Below are 19,241 nucleotides of genomic sequence, written 5' to 3'. Positions count from 1 at the left end.
TCCAATGAGGAGAAGAAAAGCAAAGCCAAAGAGTCCATCCCAAAATCCGACAAACAAGCCAAATGAACAAAAAGCATTGAATTCAATTCTTTCTGATTTTAGAAACTGCATTAAAGAAGGGGTGCACCGGTCCTGGAGATACTGCAATACCAGGTCAATTCGTGGAGTGGACAGAGCAAGCTCTTTTTCCATCTCCCTGTTCTAAAAATCCATTTAATATATGGTCCCCAGATAGGGGACGTATCAGATATTAAACTGATAAGAACAGATACTACACTTGATCTTAGCCAAAAGGCCGAGAAGCGATAACCAGAATTGGTTTCCGACTACGGTGCCACCCAAGGATTCTGAAAAGTCCATTTGTGGAGATGGCCAGCTGGACTCCCGTTAAGAAGACATGCTGTCAACCTCTAGATCCCTCACATGCCTGCACTTTTCGGCTTGCTGCTGCTGCAATCCACGCGTTTTAGATCTGCATAACTCCACCTCTTTTAGCACAGTACCCTCAACCCCCGGCTGTTCCCACCCGCCTCAACACCGTTGGAAGGGAGGAGAACCAATTAAGGCGGGGGGGGGGGGGGGTGGAACGAGCAGCTGTCTACCCTTAGCAGGAGGGTTGCTGATTAATTACCTCTCCTGCTGCTGCTGCTGCTGCTGGCTGTCCAGCAGCAGACTGAAGGTGGCTGCTGCTGTGCGCAGGTATATAAAGGCTCAGAGCCTATTATGACACGCGCAGCCAGCGTTCCATTGCCACATTCCGTCTACTGCAGGCGGGATACCTGGATGGCTGAATGTCACTGAGAAGCTCACAGAGACCGCCATAAGCAACAGTTTAAAAGAATGCCACAGACTAATCAACCAAACTTTTTGGGTTGGTTTCTCTTTTATAGTCTGCAGGCATTAAATGAAAGAAGTCAGTGTTCCAGCAGAGGGAGACAACGTTTCAGAAAAGGCATTGTAGCAAACCAAAAAAGAAATTTTAAGCGCAGCAGAGTAACCAGCTCACATACCTGTTAGCTCAGGTGAGTTTAAAAGGCTGCTGTTGATAACAAGGGCATTTGCTAAATAGATGGTGTGTGTGCAACAATATACTGAAAGGTCAATTATATTGTGCAGCTTATCTCACCACCTGTAGTTATTTAGGTGAAAGCTCCAAAATGCTTGCCTAATATGTCTGTTTATCCAAAAGGAAGTATAGAGGGAGAGCTAGATAGATAGCATTGCATTACATTACATGGCAATGCAATGCACAGTTGCTGAAGTTGAACCAAAATGAGCTTGTCATCTGGCTTCTGCAACTTTTAACATGAAAAATCCAATGAGGAGAAGAAAAGCAAAGCCAAAGAGTCCATCCCAAAATCCGACAAACAAGCCAAATGAACAAAAAGTATTGAATTCAATTCTTTCTGATTTTAGAAACTGCATTAAAGAAGGGGTGCACCGGTCCTGGAGATACTGCAATACCAGGTCAATGCGTGGAGTGGACAGAGCAAGCTCTTTTTCCATCTCCCTGTTCTAAAAATCCATTTAATATATGGTCCCCAGATAGGGGACGTATCAGATATTAAACTGATAAGAACAGATACTACACTTGATCTTAGCCAAAAGGCCGAGAAGCGATAACCAGAATTGGTTTCCGACTACGGTGCCACCCAAGGATTCTGAAAAGTCCATTTGTGGAGATGGCCACCTGGACTCCCGTTAAGAAGACATGCTGTCAACCTCTAGATCCCTCACATGCCTGAACTTTTCGGCTTGCTGCTGCTGCAATCCACGCGTTTTAGATCTGCATAACTCCACCTCTTTTAGCACAGTACCCTCAACCCCCGGCTGTTCCCACCCGCCTCAACACCGTTGGAAGGGAGGAGAACCAATTAAGGCGGGGGGGGGTGGAACGAGCAGCTGTCTACCCTTAGCAAGGAGGGTTGCTGATTAATTACCTCTCCTGCTGCTGCTGCTGCTGGCTGTCCAGCAGCAGACTGAAGGTGGCTGCTGCTGTGCGCAGGTATATAAAGGCTCAGAGCCTATTATGACACGCGCAGCCAGCGTTCCATTGCCACATTCCGTCTACTGCAGGCGGGATACCTGGATGGCTGAATGTCACTGAGAAGCTCACAGAGACCGCCATAAGCAACAGTTTAAAAGAATGCCACAGACTAATCAACCAAACTTTTTGGGTTGGTTTCTCTTTTATAGTCTGCAGGCATTAAATGAAAGAAGTCAGTGTTCCAGCAGAGGGAGACAACGTTTCAGAAAAGGCATTGTAGCAAACCAAAAAAGAAATTTTAAGCGCAGCAGAGTAACCAGCTCACATACCTGTTAGCTCAGGTGAGTTTAAAAGGCTGCTGTTGATAACAAGGGCATTTGCTAAATAGATGGTGTGTGTGCAACAATATACTGAAAGGTCAATTATATTGTGCAGCTTATCTCACCACCTGTAGTTATTTAGGTGAAAGCTCCAAAATGCTTGCCTAATATGTCTGTTTATCCAAAAGGAAGTATAGAGGGAGAGCTAGATAGATAGCATTGCATTACATTACATGGCAATGCAATGCACAGTTGCTGAAGTTGAACCAAAATGAGCTTGTCATCTGGCTTCTGCAACTTTTAACATGAAAAATCCAATGAGGAGAAGAAAAGCAAAGCCAAAGAGTCCATCCCAAAATCCGACAAACAAGCCAAATGAACAAAAAGCATTGAATTCAATTCTTTCTGATTTTAGAAACTGCATTAAAGAAGGGGTGCACCGGTCCTGGAGATACTGCAATACCAGGTCAATGCGTGGAGTGGACAGAGCAAGCTCTTTTTCCATCTCCCTGTTCTAAAAATCCATTTAATATATGGTCCCCAGATAGGGGACGTATCAGATATTAAACTGATAAGAACAGATACTACACTTGATCTTAGCCAAAAGGCCGAGAAGCGATAACCAGAATTGGTTTCCGACTACGGTGCCACCCAAGGATTCTGAAAAGTCCATTTGTGGAGATGGCCACCTGGACTCCCGTTAAGAAGACATGCTGTCAACCTCTAGATCCCTCACATGCCTGCACTTTTCGGCTTGCTGCTGCTGCAATCCACGCGTTTTAGATCTGCATAACTCCACCTCTTTTAGCACAGTACCCTCAACCCCCGGCTGTTCCCACCCGCCTCAACACCGTTGGAAGGGAGGAGAACCAATTAAGGCGGGGGGGGTGGGGGGGTGGAACGAGCAGCTGTCTACCCTTAGCAGGAGGGTTGCTGATTAATTACCTCTCCTGCTGCTGCTGCTGCTGGCTGTCCAGCAGCAGACTGAAGGTGGCTGCTGCTGTGCGCAGGTATATAAAGGCTCAGAGCCTATTATGACACGCGCAGCCAGCGTTCCATTGCCACATTCCGTCTACTGCAGGCGGGATACCTGGATGGCTGAATGTCACTGAGAAGCTCACAGAGACCGCCATAAGCAACAGTTTAAAAGAATGCCACAGACTAATCAACCAAACTTTTTGGGTTGGTTTCTCTTTTATAGTCTGCAGGCATTAAATGAAAGAAGTCAGTGTTCCAGCAGAGGGAGACAACGTTTCAGAAAAGGCATTGTAGCAAACCAAAAAAGAAATTTTAAGCGCAGCAGAGTAACCAGCTCACATACCTGTTAGCTCAGGTGAGTTTAAAAGGCTGCTGTTGATAACAAGGGCATTTGCTAAATAGATGGTGTGTGTGCAACAATATACTGAAAGGTCAATTATATTGTGCAGCTTATTTCACCACCTGTAGTTATTTAGGTGAAAGCTCCAAAATGCTTGCCTAATATGTCTGTTTATCCAAAAGGAAGTATAGAGGGAGAGCTAGATAGATAGCATTGCATTACATTACATGGCAATGCAATGCACAGTTGCTGAAGTTGAACCAAAATGAGCTTGTCATCTGGCTTCTGCAACTTTTAACATGAAAAATCCAATGAGGAGAAGAAAAGCAAAGCCAAAGAGTCCATCCCAAAATCCGACAAACAAGCCAAATGAACAAAAAGCATTGAATTCAATTCTTTCTGATTTTAGAAACTGCATTAAAGAAGGGGTGCACCGGTCCTGGAGATACTGCAATACCAGGTCAATGCGTGGAGTGGACAGAGCAAGCTCTTTTTCCATCTCCCTGTTCTAAAAATCCATTTAATATATGGTCCCCAGATAGGGGACGTATCAGATATTAAACTGATAAGAACAGATACTACACTTGATCTTAGCCAAAAGGCCGAGAAGCGATAACCAGAATTGGTTTCCGACTACGGTGCCACCCAAGGATTCTGAAAAGTCCATTTGTGGAGATGGCCACCTGGACTCCCGTTAAGAAGACATGCTGTCAACCTCTAGATCCCTCACATGCCTGCACTTTTCGGCTTGCTGCTGCTGCAATCCACGCGTTTTAGATCTGCATAACTCCACCTCTTTTAGCACAGTACCCTCAACCCCCGGCTGTTCCCACCCGCCTCAACACCGTTGGAAGGGAGGAGAACCAATTAAGGCGGGGGGGGGGTGGAACGAGCAGCTGTCTACCCTTAGCAGGAGGGTTGCTGATTAATTACCTCTCCTGCTGCTGCTGCTGCTGGCTGTCCAGCAGCAGACTGAAGGTGGCTGCTGCTGTGCGCAGGTATATAAAGGCTCAGAGCCTATTATGACACGCGCAGCCAGCGTTCCATTGCCACATTCCGTCTACTGCAGGCGGGATACCTGGATGGCTGAATGTCACTGAGAAGCTCACAGAGACCGCCATAAGCAACAGTTTAAAAGAATGCCACAGACTAATCAACCAAACTTTTTGGGTTGGTTTCTCTTTTATAGTCTGCAGGCATTAAATGAAAGAAGTCAGTGTTCCAGCAGAGGGAGACAACATTTCAGAAAAGGCATTGTAGCAAACCAAAAAAGAAATTTTAAGCGCAGCAGAGTAACCAGCTCACATACCTGTTAGCTCAGGTGAGTTTAAAAGGCTGCTGTTGATAACAAGGGCATTTGCTAAATAGATGGTGTGTGTGCAACAATATAATGAAAGGTCAATTATATTGTGCAGCTTATCTCACCACCTGTAGTTATTTAGGTGAAAGCTCCAAAATGCTTGCCTAATATGTCTGTTTATCCAAAAGGAAGTATAGAGGGAGAGCTAGATAGATAGCATTGCATTACATTACATGGCAATGCAATGCACAGTTGCTGAAGTTGATCCAAAATGAGCTTGTCATCTGGCTTCTGCAACTTTTAACATGAAAAATCCAATGAGGAGAAGAAAAGCAAAGCCAAAGAGTCCATCCCAAAATCCGACAAACAAGCCAAATGAACAAAAAGCATTGAATTCAATTCTTTCTGATTTTAGAAACTGCATTAAAGAAGGGGTGCACCGGTCCTGGAGATACTGCAATACCAGGTCAATGCGTGGAGTGGACAGAGCAAGCTCTTTTTCCATCTCCCTGTTCTAAAAATCCATTTAATATATGGTCCCCAGATAGGGGACGTATCAGATATTAAACTGATAAGAACAGATACTACACTTGATCTTAGCCAAAAGGCCGAGAAGCGATAACCAGAATTGGTTTCCGACTACGGTGCCACCCAAGGATTCTGAAAAGTCCATTTGTGGAGATGGCCACCTGGACTCCCGTTAAGAAGACATGCTGTCAACCTCTAGATCCCTCACATGCCTGCACTTTTCGGCTTGCTGCTGCTGCAATCCACGCGTTTTAGATCTGCATAACTCCACCTCTTTTAGCACAGTACCCTCAACCCCCGGCTGTTCCCACCCGCCTCAACACCGTTGGAAGGGAGGAGAACCAATTAAGGCGGGGGGGGTGGAACGAGCAGCTGTCTACCCTTAGCAGGAGGGTTGCTGATTAATTACCTCTCCTGCTGCTGCTGCTGCTGGCTGTCCAGCAGCAGACTGAAGGTGGCTGCTGCTGTGCGCAGGTATATAAAGGCTCAGAGCCTATTATGACACGCGCAGCCAGCGTTCCATTGCCACATTCCGTCTACTGCAGGCGGGATACCTGGATGGCTGAATGTCACTGAGAAGCTCACAGAGACCGCCATAAGCAACAGTTTAAAAGAATGCCACAGACTAATCAACCAAACTTTTTGGGTTGGTTTCTCTTTTATAGTCTGCAGGCATTAAATGAAAGAAGTCAGTGTTCCAGCAGAGGGAGACAACGTTTCAGAAAAGGCATTGTAGCAAACCAAAAAAGAAATTTTAAGCGCAGCAGAGTAACCAGCTCACATACCTGTTAGCTCAGGTGAGTTTAAAAGGCTGCTGTTGATAACAAGGGCATTTGCTAAATAGATGGTGTGTGTGCAACAATATACTGAAAGGTCAATTATATTGTGCAGCTTATCTCACCACCTGTAGTTATTTAGGTGAAAGCTCCAAAATGCTTGCCTAATATGTCTGTTTATCCAAAAGGAAGTATAGAGGGAGAGCTAGATAGATAGCATTGCATTACATTACATGGCAATGCAATGCACAGTTGCTGAAGTTGAACCAAAATGAGCTTGTCATCTGGCTTCTGCAACTTTTAACATGAAAAATCCAATGAGGAGAAGAAAAGCAAAGCCAAAGAGTCCATCCCAAAATCCGACAAACAAGCCAAATGAACAAAAAGCATTGAATTCAATTCTTTCTGATTTTAGAAACTGCATTAAAGAAGGGGTGCACCGGTCCTGGAGATACTGCAATACCAGGTCAATGCGTGGAGTGGACAGAGCAAGCTCTTTTTCCATCTCCCTGTTCTAAAAATCCATTTAATATATGGTCCCCAGATAGGGGACGTATCAGATATTAAACTGATAAGAACAGATACTACACTTGATCTTAGCCAAAAGGCCGAGAAGCGATAACCAGAATTGGTTTCCGACTACGGTGCCACCCAAGGATTCTGAAAAGTCCATTTGTGGAGATGGCCACCTGGACTCCCGTTAAGAAGACATGCTGTCAACCTCTAGATCCCTCACATGCCTGCACTTTTCGGCTTGCTGCTGCTGCAATCCACGCGTTTTAGATCTGCATAACTCCACCTCTTTTAGCACAGTACCCTCAACCCCCGGCTGTTCCCACCCGCCTCAACACCGTTGGAAGGGAGGAGAACCAATTAAGGCGGGGGGGGGGGTGGAACGAGCAGCTGTCTACCCTTAGCAGGAGGGTTGCTGATTAATTACCTCTCCTGCTGCTGCTGCTGCTGGCTGTCCAGCAGCAGACTGAAGGTGGCTGCTGCTGTGCGCAGGTATATAAAGGCTCAGAGCCTATTATGACACGCGCAGCCAGCGTTCCATTGCCACATTCCGTCTACTGCAGGCGGGATACCTGGATGGCTGAATGTCACTGAGAAGCTCACAGAGACCGCCACAAGCAACAGTTTAAAAGAATGCCACAGACTAATCAACCAAACTTTTTGGGTTGGTTTCTCTTTTATAGTCTGCAGGCATTAAATGAAAGAAGTCAGTGTTCCAGCAGAGGGAGACAACGTTTCAGAAAAGGCATTGTAGCAAACCAAAAAAGAAATTTTAAGCGCAGCAGAGTAACCAGCTCACATACCTGTTAGCTCAGGTGAGTTTAAAAGGCTGCTGTTGATAACAAGGGCATTTGCTAAATAGATGGTGTGTGTGCAACAATATACTGAAAGGTCAATTATATTGTGCAGCTTATCTCACCACCTGTAGTTATTTAGGTGAAAGCTCCAAAATGCTTGCCTAATATGTCTGTTTATCCAAAAGGAAGTATAGAGGGAGAGCTAGATAGATAGCATTGCATTACATTACATGGCAATGCAATGCACAGTTGCTGAAGTTGAACCAAAATGAGCTTGTCATCTGGCTTCTGCAACTTTTAACATGAAAAATCCAATGAGGAGAAGAAAAGCAAAGCCAAAGAGTCCATCCCAAAATCCGACAAACAAGCCAAATGAACAAAAAGCATTGAATTCAATTCTTTCTGATTTTAGAAACTGCATTAAAGAAGGGGTGCACCGGTCCTGGAGATACTGCAATACCAGGTCAATGCGTGGAGTGGACAGAGCAAGCTCTTTTTCCATCTCCCTGTTCTAAAAATCCATTTAATATATGGTCCCCAGATAGGGGACGTATCAGATATTAAACTGATAAGAACAGATACTACACTTGATCTTAGCCAAAAGGCCGAGAAGCGATAACCAGAATTGGTTTCCGACTACGGTGCCACCCAAGGATTCTGAAAAGTCCATTTGTGGAGATGGCCACCTGGACTCCCGTTAAGAAGACATGCTGTCAACCTCTAGATCCCTCACATGCCTGCACTTTTCGGCTTGCTGCTGCTGCAATCCACGCGTTTTAGATCTGCATAACTCCACCTCTTTTAGCACAGTACCCTCAACCCCCGGCTGTTCCCACCCGCCTCAACACCGTTGGAAGGGAGGAGAACCAATTAAGGCGGGGGGGGGGGTGGAACGAGCAGCTGTCTACCCTTAGCAGGAGGGTTGCTGATTAATTACCTCTCCTGCTGCTGCTGCTGCTGGCTGTCCAGCAGCAGACTGAAGGTGGCTGCTGCTGTGCGCAGGTATATAAAGGCTCAGAGCCTATTATGACACGCGCAGCCAGCGTTCCATTGCCACATTCCGTCTACTGCAGGCGGGATACCTGGATGGCTGAATGTCACTGAGAAGCTCACAGAGACCGCCATAAGCAACAGTTTAAAAGAATGCCACAGACTAATCAACCAAACTTTTTGAGTTGGTTTCTCTTTTATAGTCTGCAGGCATTAAATGAAAGAAGTCAGTGTTCCAGCAGAGGGAGACAACGTTTCAGAAAAGGCATTGTAGCAAACCAAAAAAGAAATTTTAAGCGCAGCAGAGTAACCAGCTCACATACCTGTTAGCTCAGGTGAGTTTAAAAGGCTGCTGTTGATAACAAGGGCATTTGCTAAATAGATGGTGTGTGTGCAACAATATACTGAAAGGTCAATTATATTGTGCAGCTTATCTCACCACCTGTAGTTATTTAGGTGAAAGCTCCAAAATGCTTGCCTAATATGTCTGTTTATCCAAAAGGAAGTATAGAGGGAGAGCTAGATAGATAGCATTGCATTACATTACATGGCAATGCAATGCACAGTTGCTGAAGTTGAACCAAAATGAGCTTGTCATCTGGCTTCTGCAACTTTTAACATGAAAAATCCAATGAGGAGAAGAAAAGCAAAGCCAAAGAGTCCATCCCAAAATCCGACAAACAAGCCAAATGAACAAAAAGCATTGAATTCAATTCTTTCTGATTTTAGAAACTGCATTAAAGAAGGGGTGCACCGGTCCTGGAGATACTGCAATACCAGGTCAATGCGTGGAGTGGACAGAGCAAGCTCTTTTTCCATCTCCCTGTTCTAAAAATCCATTTAATATATGGTCCCCAGATAGGGGACGTATCAGATATTAAACTGATAAGAACAGATACTACACTTGATCTTAGCCAAAAGGCCGAGAAGCGATAACCAGAATTGGTTTCCGACTACGGTGCCACCCAAGGATTCTGAAAAGTCCATTTGTGGAGATGGCCACCTGGACTCCCGTTAAGAAGACATGCTGTCAACCTCTAGATCCCTCACATGCCTGCACTTTTCGGCTTGCTGCTGCTGCAATCCACGCGTTTTAGATCTGCATAACTCCACCTCTTTTAGCACAGTACCCTCAACCCCCGGCTGTTCCCACCCGCCTCAACACCGTTGGAAGGGAGGAGAACCAATTAAGGCGGGGGGGGGGGTGGAACGAGCAGCTGTCTACCCTTAGCAGGAGGGTTGCTGATTAATTACCTCTCCTGCTGCTGCTGCTGCTGGCTGTCCAGCAGCAGACTGAAGGTGGCTGCTGCTGTGCGCAGGTATATAAAGGCTCAGAGCCTATTATGACACGCGCAGCCAGCGTTCCATTGCCACATTCCGTCTACTGCAGGCGGGATACCTGGATGGCTGAATGTCACTGAGAAGCTCACAGAGACCGCCATAAGCAACAGTTTAAAAGAATGCCACAGACTAATCAACCAAACTTTTTGGGTTGGTTTCTCTTTTATAGTCTGCAGGCATTAAATGAAAGAAGTCAGTGTTCCAGCAGAGGGAGACAACGTTTCAGAAAAGGCATTGTAGCAAACCAAAAAAGAAATTTTAAGCGCAGCAGAGTAACCAGCTCACATACCTGTTAGCTCAGGTGAGTTTAAAAGGCTGCTGTTGATAACAAGGGCATTTGCTAAATAGATGGTGTGTGTGCAACAATATACTGAAAGGTCAATTATATTGTGCAGCTTATCTCACCACCTGTAGTTATTTAGGTGAAAGCTCCAAAATGCTTGCCTAATATGTCTGTTTATCCAAAAGGAAGTATAGAGGGAGAGCTAGATAGATAGCATTGCATTACATTACATGGCAATGCAATGCACAGTTGCTGAAGTTGAACCAAAATGAGCTTGTCATCTGGCTTCTGCAACTTTTAACATGAAAAATCCAATGAGGAGAAGAAAAGCAAAGCCAAAGAGTCCATCCCAAAATCCGACAAACAAGCCAAATGAACAAAAAGCATTGAATTCAATTCTTTCTGATTTTAGAAACTGCATTAAGGAAGGGGTGCACCGGTCCTGGAGATACTGCAATACCAGGTCAATGCGTGGAGTGGACAGAGCAAGCTCTTTTTCCATCTCCCTGTTCTAAAAATCCATTTAATATATGGTCCCCAGATAGGGGACGTATCAGATATTAAACTGATAAGAACAGATACTACACTTGATCTTAGCCAAAAGGCCGAGAAGCGATAACCAGAATTGGTTTCCGACTACGGTGCCACCCAAGGATTCTGAAAAGTCCATTTGTGGAGATGGCCACCTGGTCTCCCGTTAAGAAGACATGCTGTCAACCTCTAGATCCCTCACATGCCTGCACTTTTCGGCTTGCTGCTGCTGCAATCCACGCGTTTTAGATCTGCATAACTCCACCTCTTTTAGCACAGTACCCTCAACCCCCGGCTGTTCCCACCCGCCTCAACACCGTTGGAAGGGAGGAGAACCAATTAAGGCGGGGGGGGGGGTGGAACGAGCAGCTGTCTACCCTTAGCAGGAGGGTTGCTGATTAATTACCTCTCCTGCTGCTGCTGCTGCTGGCTGTCCAGCAGCAGACTGAAGGTGGCTGCTGCTGTGCGCAGGTATATAAAGGCTCAGAGCCTATTATGACACGCGCAGCCAGCATTCCATTGCCACATTCCGTCTACTGCAGGCGGGATACCTGGATGGCTGAATGTCACTGAGAAGCTCACAGAGACCGCCATAAGCAACAGTTTAAAAGAATGCCACAGACTAATCAACCAAACTTTTTGGGTTGGTTTCTCTTTTATAGTCTGCAGGCATTAAATGAAAGAAGTCAGTGTTCCAGCAGAGGGAGACAACGTTTCAGAAAAGGCATTGTAGCAAACCAAAAAAGAAATTTTAAGCGCAGCAGAGTAACCAGCTCACATACCTGTTAGCTCAGGTGAGTTTAAAAGGCTGCTGTTGATAACAAGGGCATTTGCTAAATAGATGGTGTGTGTGCAACAATATACTGAAAGGTCAATTATATTGTGCAGCTTATCTCACCACCTGTAGTTATTTAGGTGAAAGCTCCAAAATGCTTGCCTAATATGTCTGTTTATCCAAAAGGAAGTATAGAGGGAGAGCTAGATAGATAGCATTGCATTACATTACATGGCAATGCAATGCACAGTTGCTGAAGTTGAACCAAAATGAGCTTGTCATCTGGCTTCTGCAACTTTTAACATGAAAAATCCAATGAGGAGAAGAAAAGCAAAGCCAAAGAGTCCATCCCAAAATCCGACAAACAAGCCAAATGAACAAAAAGCATTGAATTCAATTCTTTCTGATTTTAGAAACTGCATTAAAGAAGGGGTGCACCGGTCCTGGAGATACTGCAATACCAGGTCAATGCGTGGAGTGGACAGAGCAAGCTCTTTTTCCATCTCCCTGTTCTAAAAATCCATTTAATATATGGTCCCCAGATAGGGGACGTATCAGATATTAAACTGATAAGAACAGATACTACACTTGATCTTAGCCAAAAGGCCGAGAAGCGATAACCAGAATTGGTTTCCGACTACGGTGCCACCCAAGGATTCTGAAAAGTCCATTTGTGGAGATGGCCACCTGGACTCCCGTTAAGAAGACATGCTGTCAACCTCTAGATCCCTCACATGCCTGCACTTTTCGGCTTGCTGCTGCTGCAATCCACGCGTTTTAGATCTGCATAACTCCACCTCTTTTAGCACAGTACCCTCAACCCCCGGCTGTTCCCACCCGCCTCAACACCGTTGGAAGGGAGGAGAACCAATTAAGGCGGGGGGGGGGGTGGAACGAGCAGCTGTCTACCCTTAGCAGGAGGGTTGCTGATTAATTACCTCTCCTGCTGCTGCTGCTGGCTGTCCAGCAGCAGACTGAAGGTGGCTGCTGCTGTGCGCAGGTATATAAAGGCTCAGAGCCTATTATGACACGCGCAGCCAGCGTTCCATTGCCACATTCCGTCTACTGCAGGCGGGATACCTGGATGGCTGAATGTCACTGAGAAGCTCACAGAGACCGCCATAAGCAACAGTTTAAAAGAATGCCACAGACTAATCAACCAAACTTTTTGGGTTGGTTTCTCTTTTATAGTCTGCAGGCATTAAATGAAAGAAGTCAGTGTTCCAGCAGAGGGAGACAACGTTTCAGAAAAGGCATTGTAGCAAACCAAAAAAGAAATTTTAAGCGCAGCAGAGTAACCAGCTCACATACCTGTTAGCTCAGGTGAGTTTAAAAGGCTGCTGTTGATAACAAGGGCATTTGCTAAATAGATGGTGTGTGTGCAACAATATACTGAAAGGTCAATTATATTGTGCAGCTTATCTCACCACCTGTAGTTATTTAGGTGAAAGCTCCAAAATGCTTGCCTAATATGTCTGTTTATCCAAAAGGAAGTATAGAGGGAGAGCTAGATAGATAGCATTGCATTACATTACATGGCAATGCAATGCACAGTTGCTGAAGTTGAACCAAAATGAGCTTGTCATCTGGCTTCTGCAACTTTTAACATGAAAAATCCAATGAGAAGAAAAGCAAAGCCAAAGAGTCCATCCCAAAATCCGACAAACAAGCCAAATGAACAAAAAGCATTGAATTCAATTCTTTCTGATTTTAGAAACTGCATTAAAGAAGGGGTGCACCAGTCCTGGAGATACTGCAATACCAGGTCAATGCGTGGAGTGGACAGAGCAAGCTCTTTTTCCATCTCCCTGTTCTAAAAATCCATTTAATATATGGTCCCCAGATAGGGGACGTATCAGATATTAAACTGATAAGAACAGATACTACACTTGATCTTAGCCAAAAGGCCGAGAAGCGATAACCAGAATTGGTTTCCGACTACGGTGCCACCCAAGGATTCTGAAAAGTCCATTTGTGGAGATGGCCACCTGGACTCCCGTTAAGAAGACATGCTGTCAACCTCTAGATCCCTCACATGCCTGCACTTTTCGGCTTGCTGCTGCTGCAATCCACGCGTTTTAGATCTGCATAACTCCACCTCTTTTAGCACAGTACCCTCAACCCCCGGCTGTTCCCGCCCGCCTCAACACCGTTGGAAGGGAGGAGAACCAATTAAGGCGGGGGGGGGGTGGAACGAGCAGCTGTCTACCCTTAGCAGGAGGGTTGCTGATTAATTACCTCTCCTGCTGCTGCTGCTGCTGGCTGTCCAGCAGCAGACTGAAGGTGGCTGCTGCTGTGCGCAGGTATATAAAGGCTCAGAGCCTATTATGACACGCGCAGCCAGCGTTCCATTGCCACATTCCGTCTACTGCAGGCGGGATACCTGGATGGCTGAATGTCACTGAGAAGCTCACAGAGACCGCCATAAGCAACAGTTTAAAAGAATGCCACAGACTAATCAACCAAACTTTTTGGGTTGGTTTCTCTTTTATAGTCTGCAGGCATTAAATGAAAGAAGTCAGTGTTCCAGCAGAGGGAGACAACGTTTCAGAAAAGGCATTGTAGCAAGCCAAAAAAAGAAATTTTAAGCGCAGCAGAGTAACCAGCTCACATACCTGTTAGCTCAGGTGAGTTTAAAAGGCTGCTGTTGATAACAAGGGCATTTGCTAAATAGATGGTGTGTGTGCAACAATATACTGAAAGGTCAATTATATTGTGCAGCTTATCTCACCACCTGTAGTTATTTAGGTGAAAGCTCCAAAATGCTTGCCTAATATGTCTGTTTATCCAAAAGGAAGTATAGAGGGAGAGCTAGATAGATAGCATTGCATTACATTACATGGCAATGCAATGCACAGTTGCTGAAGTTGAACCAAAATGAGCTTGTCATCTGGCTTCTGCAACTTTTAACATGAAAAATCCAATGAGGAGAAGAAAAGCAAAGCCAAAGAGTCCATCCCAAAATCCGACAAACAAGCCAAATGAACAAAAAGCATTGAATTCAATTCTTTCTGATTTTAGAAACTGCATTAAAGAAGGGGTGCACCGGTCCTGGAGATACTGCAATACCAGGTCAATGCGTGGAGTGGACAGAGCAAGCTCTTTTTCCATCTCCCTGTTCTAAAAATCCATTTAATATATGGTCCCCAGATAGGGGACGTATCAGATATTAAACTGATAAGAACAGATACTACACTTGATCTTAGCCAAAAGGCCGAGAAGCGATAACCAGAATTGGTTTCCGACTACGGTGCCACCCAAGGATTCTGAAAAGTCCATTTGTGGAGATGGCCACCTGGACTCCCGTTAAGAAGACATGCTGTCAACCTCTAGATCCCTCACATGCCTGCACTTTTCGGCTTGCTGCTGCTGCAATCCACGCGTTTTAGATCTGCATAACTCCACCTCTTTTAGCACAGTACCCTCAACCCCCGGCTGTTCCCACCCGCCTCAACACCGTTGGAAGGGAGAAGAACCAATTAAGGCGGGGGGGGGTGGTGGAACGAGCAGCTGTCTACCCTTAGCAGGAAGGTTGCTGATTAATTACCTCTCCTGCTGCTGCTGCTGCTGGCTGTCCAGCAGCAGACTGAAGGTGGCTGCTGCTGTGCGCAGGTATATAAAGGCTCAGAGCCTATTATGACACGCGCAGCCAGCGTTCCATTGCCACATTCCGTCTACTGCAGGCGGGATACCTGGATGGCTGAATGTCACTGAGAAGCTCACAGAGACCGCCATAAGCAACAGTTTAAAAGAATGCCACAGACTAATCAACCAAACTTTTTGGGTTGGTTTCTCTTTTATAGTCTGCAGGCATTAAATGAAAGAAGTCAGTGTTCCAGCAGAGGGAGACAACGTTTCAGAAAAGGCATTGTAGCAAACCAAAAAAGAAATTTTAAGCGCAGCAGAGTAACCAGCTCACATACCTGTTAGCTCAGGTGAGTTTAAAAGGCTGCTGTTGATAACAAGGGCATTTGCTAAATAGATGGTGTGTGTGCAACAATATACTGAAAGGTCAATTATATTGTGCAGCTTATCTCACCACCTGTAGTTATTTAGGTGAAAGCTCCAAAATGCTTGCCTAATATGTCTGTTTATCCAAAAGGAAGTATAGAGGGAGAGCTAGATAGATAGCATTGCATTACATTACATGGCAATGCAATGCACAGTTGCTGAAGTTGAACCAAAATGAGCTTGTCATCTGGCTTCTGCAACTTTTAACATGAAAAATCCAATGAGAAGAAAAGCAAAGCCAAAGAGTCCATCCCAAAATCCGACAAACAAGCCAAATGAACAAAAAGCATTGAATTCAATTCTTTCTGATTTTAGAAACTGCATTAAAGAAGGGGTGCACCAGTCCTGGAGATACTGCAATACCAGGTCAATGCGTGGAGTGGACAGAGCAAGCTCTTTTTCCATCTCCCTGTTCTAAAAATCCATTTAATATATGGTCCCCAGATAGGGGACGTATCAGATATTAAACTGATAAGAACAGATACTACACTTGATCTTAGCCAAAAGGCCGAGAAGCGATAACCAGAATTGGTTTCCGACTACGGTGCCACCCAAGGATTCTGAAAAGTCCATTTGTGGAGATGGCCACCTGGACTCCCGTTAAGAAGACATGCTGTCAACCTCTAGATCCCTCACATGCCTGCACTTTTCGGCTTGCTGCTGCTGCAATCCACGCGTTTTAGATCTGCATAACTCCACCTCTTTTAGCACAGTACCCTCAACCCCCGGCTGTTCCCGCCCGCCTCAACACCGTTGGAAGGGAGGAGAACCAATTAAGGCGGGGGGGGGTGGAACGAGCAGCTGTCTACCCTTAGCAGGAGGGTTGCTGATTAATTACCTCTCCTGCTGCTGCTGCTGGCTGTCCAGCAGCAGACTGAAGGTGGCTGCTGCTGTGCGCAGGTATATAAAGGCTCAGAGCCTATTATGACACGCGCAGCCAGCGTTCCATTGCCACATTCCGTCTACTGCAGGCGGGATACCTGGATGGCTGAATGTCACTGAGAAGCTCACAGAGACCGCCATAAGCAACAGTTTAAAAGAATGCCACAGACTAATCAACCAAACTTTTTGGGTTGGTTTCTCTTTTATAGTCTGCAGGCATTAAATGAAAGAAGTCAGTGTTCCAGCAGAGGGAGACAACGTTTCAGAAAAGGCATTGTAGCAAGCCAAAAAAAGAAATTTTAAGCGCAGCAGAGTAACCAGCTCACATACCTGTTAGCTCAGGTGAGTTTAAAAGGCTGCTGTTGATAACAAGGGCATTTGCTAAATAGATGGTGTGTGTGCAACAATATACTGAAAGGTCAATTATATTGTGCAGCTTATCTCACCACCTGTAGTTATTTAGGTGAAAGCTCCAAAATGCTTGCCTAATATGTCTGTTTATCCAAAAGGAAGTATAGAGGGAGAGCTAGATAGATAGCATTGCATTACATTACATGGCAATGCAATGCACAGTTGCTGAAGTTGAACCAAAATGAGCTTGTCATCTGGCTTCTGCAACTTTTAACATGAAAAATCCAATGAGGAGAAGAAAAGCAAAGCCAAAGAGTCCATCCCAAAATCCGACAAACAAGCCAAATGAACAAAAAGCATTGAATTCAATTCTTTCTGATTTTAGAAACTGCATTAAAGAAGGGGTGCACCGGTCCTGGAGATACTGCAATACCAGGTCAATGCGTGGAGTGGACAGAGCAAGCTCTTTTTCCATCTCCCTGTTCTAAAAATCCATTTAATATATGGTCCCCAGATAGGGGACGTATCAGATATTAAACTGATAAGAACAGATACTACACTTGATCTTAGCCAAAAGGCCGAGAAGCGATAACCAGAATTGGTTTCCGACTACGGTGCCACCCAAGGATTCTGAAAAGTCCATTTGTGGAGATGGCCACCTGGACTCCCGTTAAGAAGACATGCTGTCAACCTCTAGATCCCTCACATGCCTGCACTTTTCGGCTTGCTGCTGCTGCAATCCACGCGTTTTAGATCTGCATAACTCCACCTCTTTTAGCACAGTACCCTCAACCCCCGGCTGTTCCCACCCGCCTCAACACCGTTGGAAGGGAGAAGAACCAATTAAGGCGGGGGGGGGGGGGTGGAACGAGCAGCTGTCTACCCTTAGCAGGAGGGTTGCTGATTAATTACCTCTCCTGCTGCTGCTGCTGCTGGCTGTCCAGCAGCAGACTGAAGGTGGCTGCTGCTGTGCGCAGGTATATAAAGGCTCAGAGCCTATTATGACACGCGCAGCCAGCGTTCCATTGCCACATTCCGTCTACTGCAGGCGGGATACCTGGATGGCTGAATGTCACTGAGAAGCTCACAGAGACCGCCATAAGCAACAGTTTAAAAGAATGCCACAGACTAATCAACCAAACTTTTTGGGTTGGTTTCTCTTTTATAGTCTGCAGGCATTAAATGAAAGAAGTCAGTGTTCCAGCAGAGGGAGACAACGTTTCAGAAAAGGCATTGTAGCAAACCAAAAAAGAAATTTTAAGCGCAGCAGAGTAACCAGCTCACATACCTGTTAGCTCAGGTGAGTTTAAAAGGCTGCTGTTGATAACAAGGGCATTTGCTAAATAGATGGTGTGTGTGCAACAATATACTGAAAGGTCAATTATATTGTGCAGCTTATCTCACCACCTGTAGTTATTTAGGTGAAAGCTCCAAAATGCTTGCCTAATATGTCTGTTTATCCAAAAGGAAGTATAGAGGGGGAGCTAGATAGATAGCATTGCATTACATTACATGGCAATGCAATGCACAGTTGCTGAAGTTGAACCAAAATGAGCTTGTCATCTGGCTTCTGCAACTTTTAACATGAAAAATCCAATGAGGAGAAGAAAAGCAAAGCCAAAGAGTCCATCCCAAAATCCGACAAACAAGCCAAATGAACAAAAAGCATTGAATTCAATTCTTTCTGATTTTAGAAACTGCATTAAAGAAGGGGTGCACCGGTCCTGGAGATACTGCAATACCAGGTCAATGCGTGGAGTGGACAGAGCAAGCTCTTTTTCCATCTCCCTGTTCTAAAAATCCATTTAATATATGGTCCCCAGATAGGGGACGTATCAGATATTAAACTGATAAGAACAGATACTACACTTGATCTTAGCCAAAAGGCCGAGAAGCGATAACCAGAATTGGTTTCCGACTACGGTGCCACCCAAGGATTCTGAAAAGTCCATTTGTGGAGATGGCCACCTGGACTCCCGTTAAGAAGACATGCTGTCAACCTCTAGATCCCTCACATGCCTGCACTTTTCGGCTTGCTGCTGCTGCAATCCACGCGTTTTAGATCTGCATAACTCCACCTCTTTTAGCACAGTACCCTCAACCCCCGGCTGTTCCCACCCGCCTCAACACCGTTGGAAGGGAGGAGAACCAATTAAGGCGGGGGGGGGGTGGAACGAGCAGCTGTTTACCCTTAGCAGGAGGGTTGCTGATTAATTACCTCTCCTGCTGCTGCTGCTGCTGGCTGTCCAGCAGCAGACTGAAGGTGGCTGCTGCTGTGCGCAGGTATATAAAGGCTCAGAGCCTATTATGACACGCGCAGCCAGCGTTCCATTGCCACATTCCGTCTACTGCAGGCGGGATACCTGGATGGCTGAATGTCACTGAGAAGCTCACAGAGACCGCCATAAGCAACAGTTTAAAAGAATGCCACAGACTAATCAACCAAACTTTTTGGGTTGGTTTCTCTTTTATAGTCTGCAGGCATTAAATGAAAGAAGTCAGTGTTCCAGCAGAGGGAGACAACGTTTCAGAAAAGGC

The 19,241-nt window shown here is 45.4% G+C and overlaps 15 non-coding genes across 15 annotated transcripts; all 15 read right to left on the bottom strand.

The window, feature by feature from the left end:
• Positions 1–116: 116 nt before the first annotated feature.
• On the bottom strand, positions 117–307 carry LOC141159862 (U2 spliceosomal RNA). Its single transcript, XR_012249856.1, has one exon. It is a non-coding gene; the product is annotated as a U2 spliceosomal RNA (small nuclear RNA).
• A 1,123-nt stretch (positions 308–1,430) lies between these two features.
• LOC141158157 (U2 spliceosomal RNA) lies at positions 1,431–1,621 on the bottom strand. The gene has a single exon (XR_012248194.1). It is a non-coding gene; the product is annotated as a U2 spliceosomal RNA (small nuclear RNA).
• A 1,115-nt stretch (positions 1,622–2,736) lies between these two features.
• On the bottom strand, positions 2,737–2,927 carry LOC141158156 (U2 spliceosomal RNA). The gene has a single exon (XR_012248193.1). It is a non-coding gene; the product is annotated as a U2 spliceosomal RNA (small nuclear RNA).
• A 1,121-nt stretch (positions 2,928–4,048) lies between these two features.
• Positions 4,049–4,239, bottom strand: LOC141158155 (U2 spliceosomal RNA). The gene has a single exon (XR_012248192.1). It is a non-coding gene; the product is annotated as a U2 spliceosomal RNA (small nuclear RNA).
• Positions 4,240–5,354: 1,115 nt separating this feature from the next.
• On the bottom strand, positions 5,355–5,545 carry LOC141158154 (U2 spliceosomal RNA). Its single transcript, XR_012248191.1, has one exon. It is a non-coding gene; the product is annotated as a U2 spliceosomal RNA (small nuclear RNA).
• Positions 5,546–6,658: 1,113 nt separating this feature from the next.
• On the bottom strand, positions 6,659–6,849 carry LOC141158153 (U2 spliceosomal RNA). The gene has a single exon (XR_012248190.1). It is a non-coding gene; the product is annotated as a U2 spliceosomal RNA (small nuclear RNA).
• A 1,116-nt stretch (positions 6,850–7,965) lies between these two features.
• On the bottom strand, positions 7,966–8,156 carry LOC141158152 (U2 spliceosomal RNA). Its single transcript, XR_012248189.1, has one exon. It is a non-coding gene; the product is annotated as a U2 spliceosomal RNA (small nuclear RNA).
• Positions 8,157–9,272: 1,116 nt separating this feature from the next.
• LOC141158151 (U2 spliceosomal RNA) lies at positions 9,273–9,463 on the bottom strand. Its single transcript, XR_012248188.1, has one exon. It is a non-coding gene; the product is annotated as a U2 spliceosomal RNA (small nuclear RNA).
• Positions 9,464–10,579: 1,116 nt separating this feature from the next.
• LOC141158150 (U2 spliceosomal RNA) lies at positions 10,580–10,770 on the bottom strand. Its single transcript, XR_012248187.1, has one exon. It is a non-coding gene; the product is annotated as a U2 spliceosomal RNA (small nuclear RNA).
• Positions 10,771–11,886: 1,116 nt separating this feature from the next.
• Positions 11,887–12,077, bottom strand: LOC141158148 (U2 spliceosomal RNA). The gene has a single exon (XR_012248185.1). It is a non-coding gene; the product is annotated as a U2 spliceosomal RNA (small nuclear RNA).
• A 1,110-nt stretch (positions 12,078–13,187) lies between these two features.
• Positions 13,188–13,378, bottom strand: LOC141159571 (U2 spliceosomal RNA). Its single transcript, XR_012249575.1, has one exon. It is a non-coding gene; the product is annotated as a U2 spliceosomal RNA (small nuclear RNA).
• A 1,116-nt stretch (positions 13,379–14,494) lies between these two features.
• LOC141158147 (U2 spliceosomal RNA) lies at positions 14,495–14,685 on the bottom strand. The gene has a single exon (XR_012248184.1). It is a non-coding gene; the product is annotated as a U2 spliceosomal RNA (small nuclear RNA).
• A 1,114-nt stretch (positions 14,686–15,799) lies between these two features.
• Positions 15,800–15,990, bottom strand: LOC141159570 (U2 spliceosomal RNA). Its single transcript, XR_012249574.1, has one exon. It is a non-coding gene; the product is annotated as a U2 spliceosomal RNA (small nuclear RNA).
• A 1,112-nt stretch (positions 15,991–17,102) lies between these two features.
• LOC141158146 (U2 spliceosomal RNA) lies at positions 17,103–17,293 on the bottom strand. Its single transcript, XR_012248183.1, has one exon. It is a non-coding gene; the product is annotated as a U2 spliceosomal RNA (small nuclear RNA).
• Positions 17,294–18,411: 1,118 nt separating this feature from the next.
• Positions 18,412–18,602, bottom strand: LOC141158145 (U2 spliceosomal RNA). The gene has a single exon (XR_012248182.1). It is a non-coding gene; the product is annotated as a U2 spliceosomal RNA (small nuclear RNA).
• Positions 18,603–19,241: the final 639 nt, after the last annotated feature.

Source organism: Phyllobates terribilis, unplaced genomic scaffold (genome assembly GCF_046119375.1).
Source record: "Phyllobates terribilis strain yellow unplaced genomic scaffold, ASM4611937v1 Scaffold_8__6_contigs__length_399053987, whole genome shotgun sequence".
In the NCBI taxonomy this organism is placed as follows: domain Eukaryota; kingdom Metazoa; phylum Chordata; class Amphibia; order Anura; family Dendrobatidae; genus Phyllobates; species Phyllobates terribilis.
Note: the sequence above shows the minus strand (reverse complement) of the source record. Positions and strands in the feature narration are given on the sequence as shown.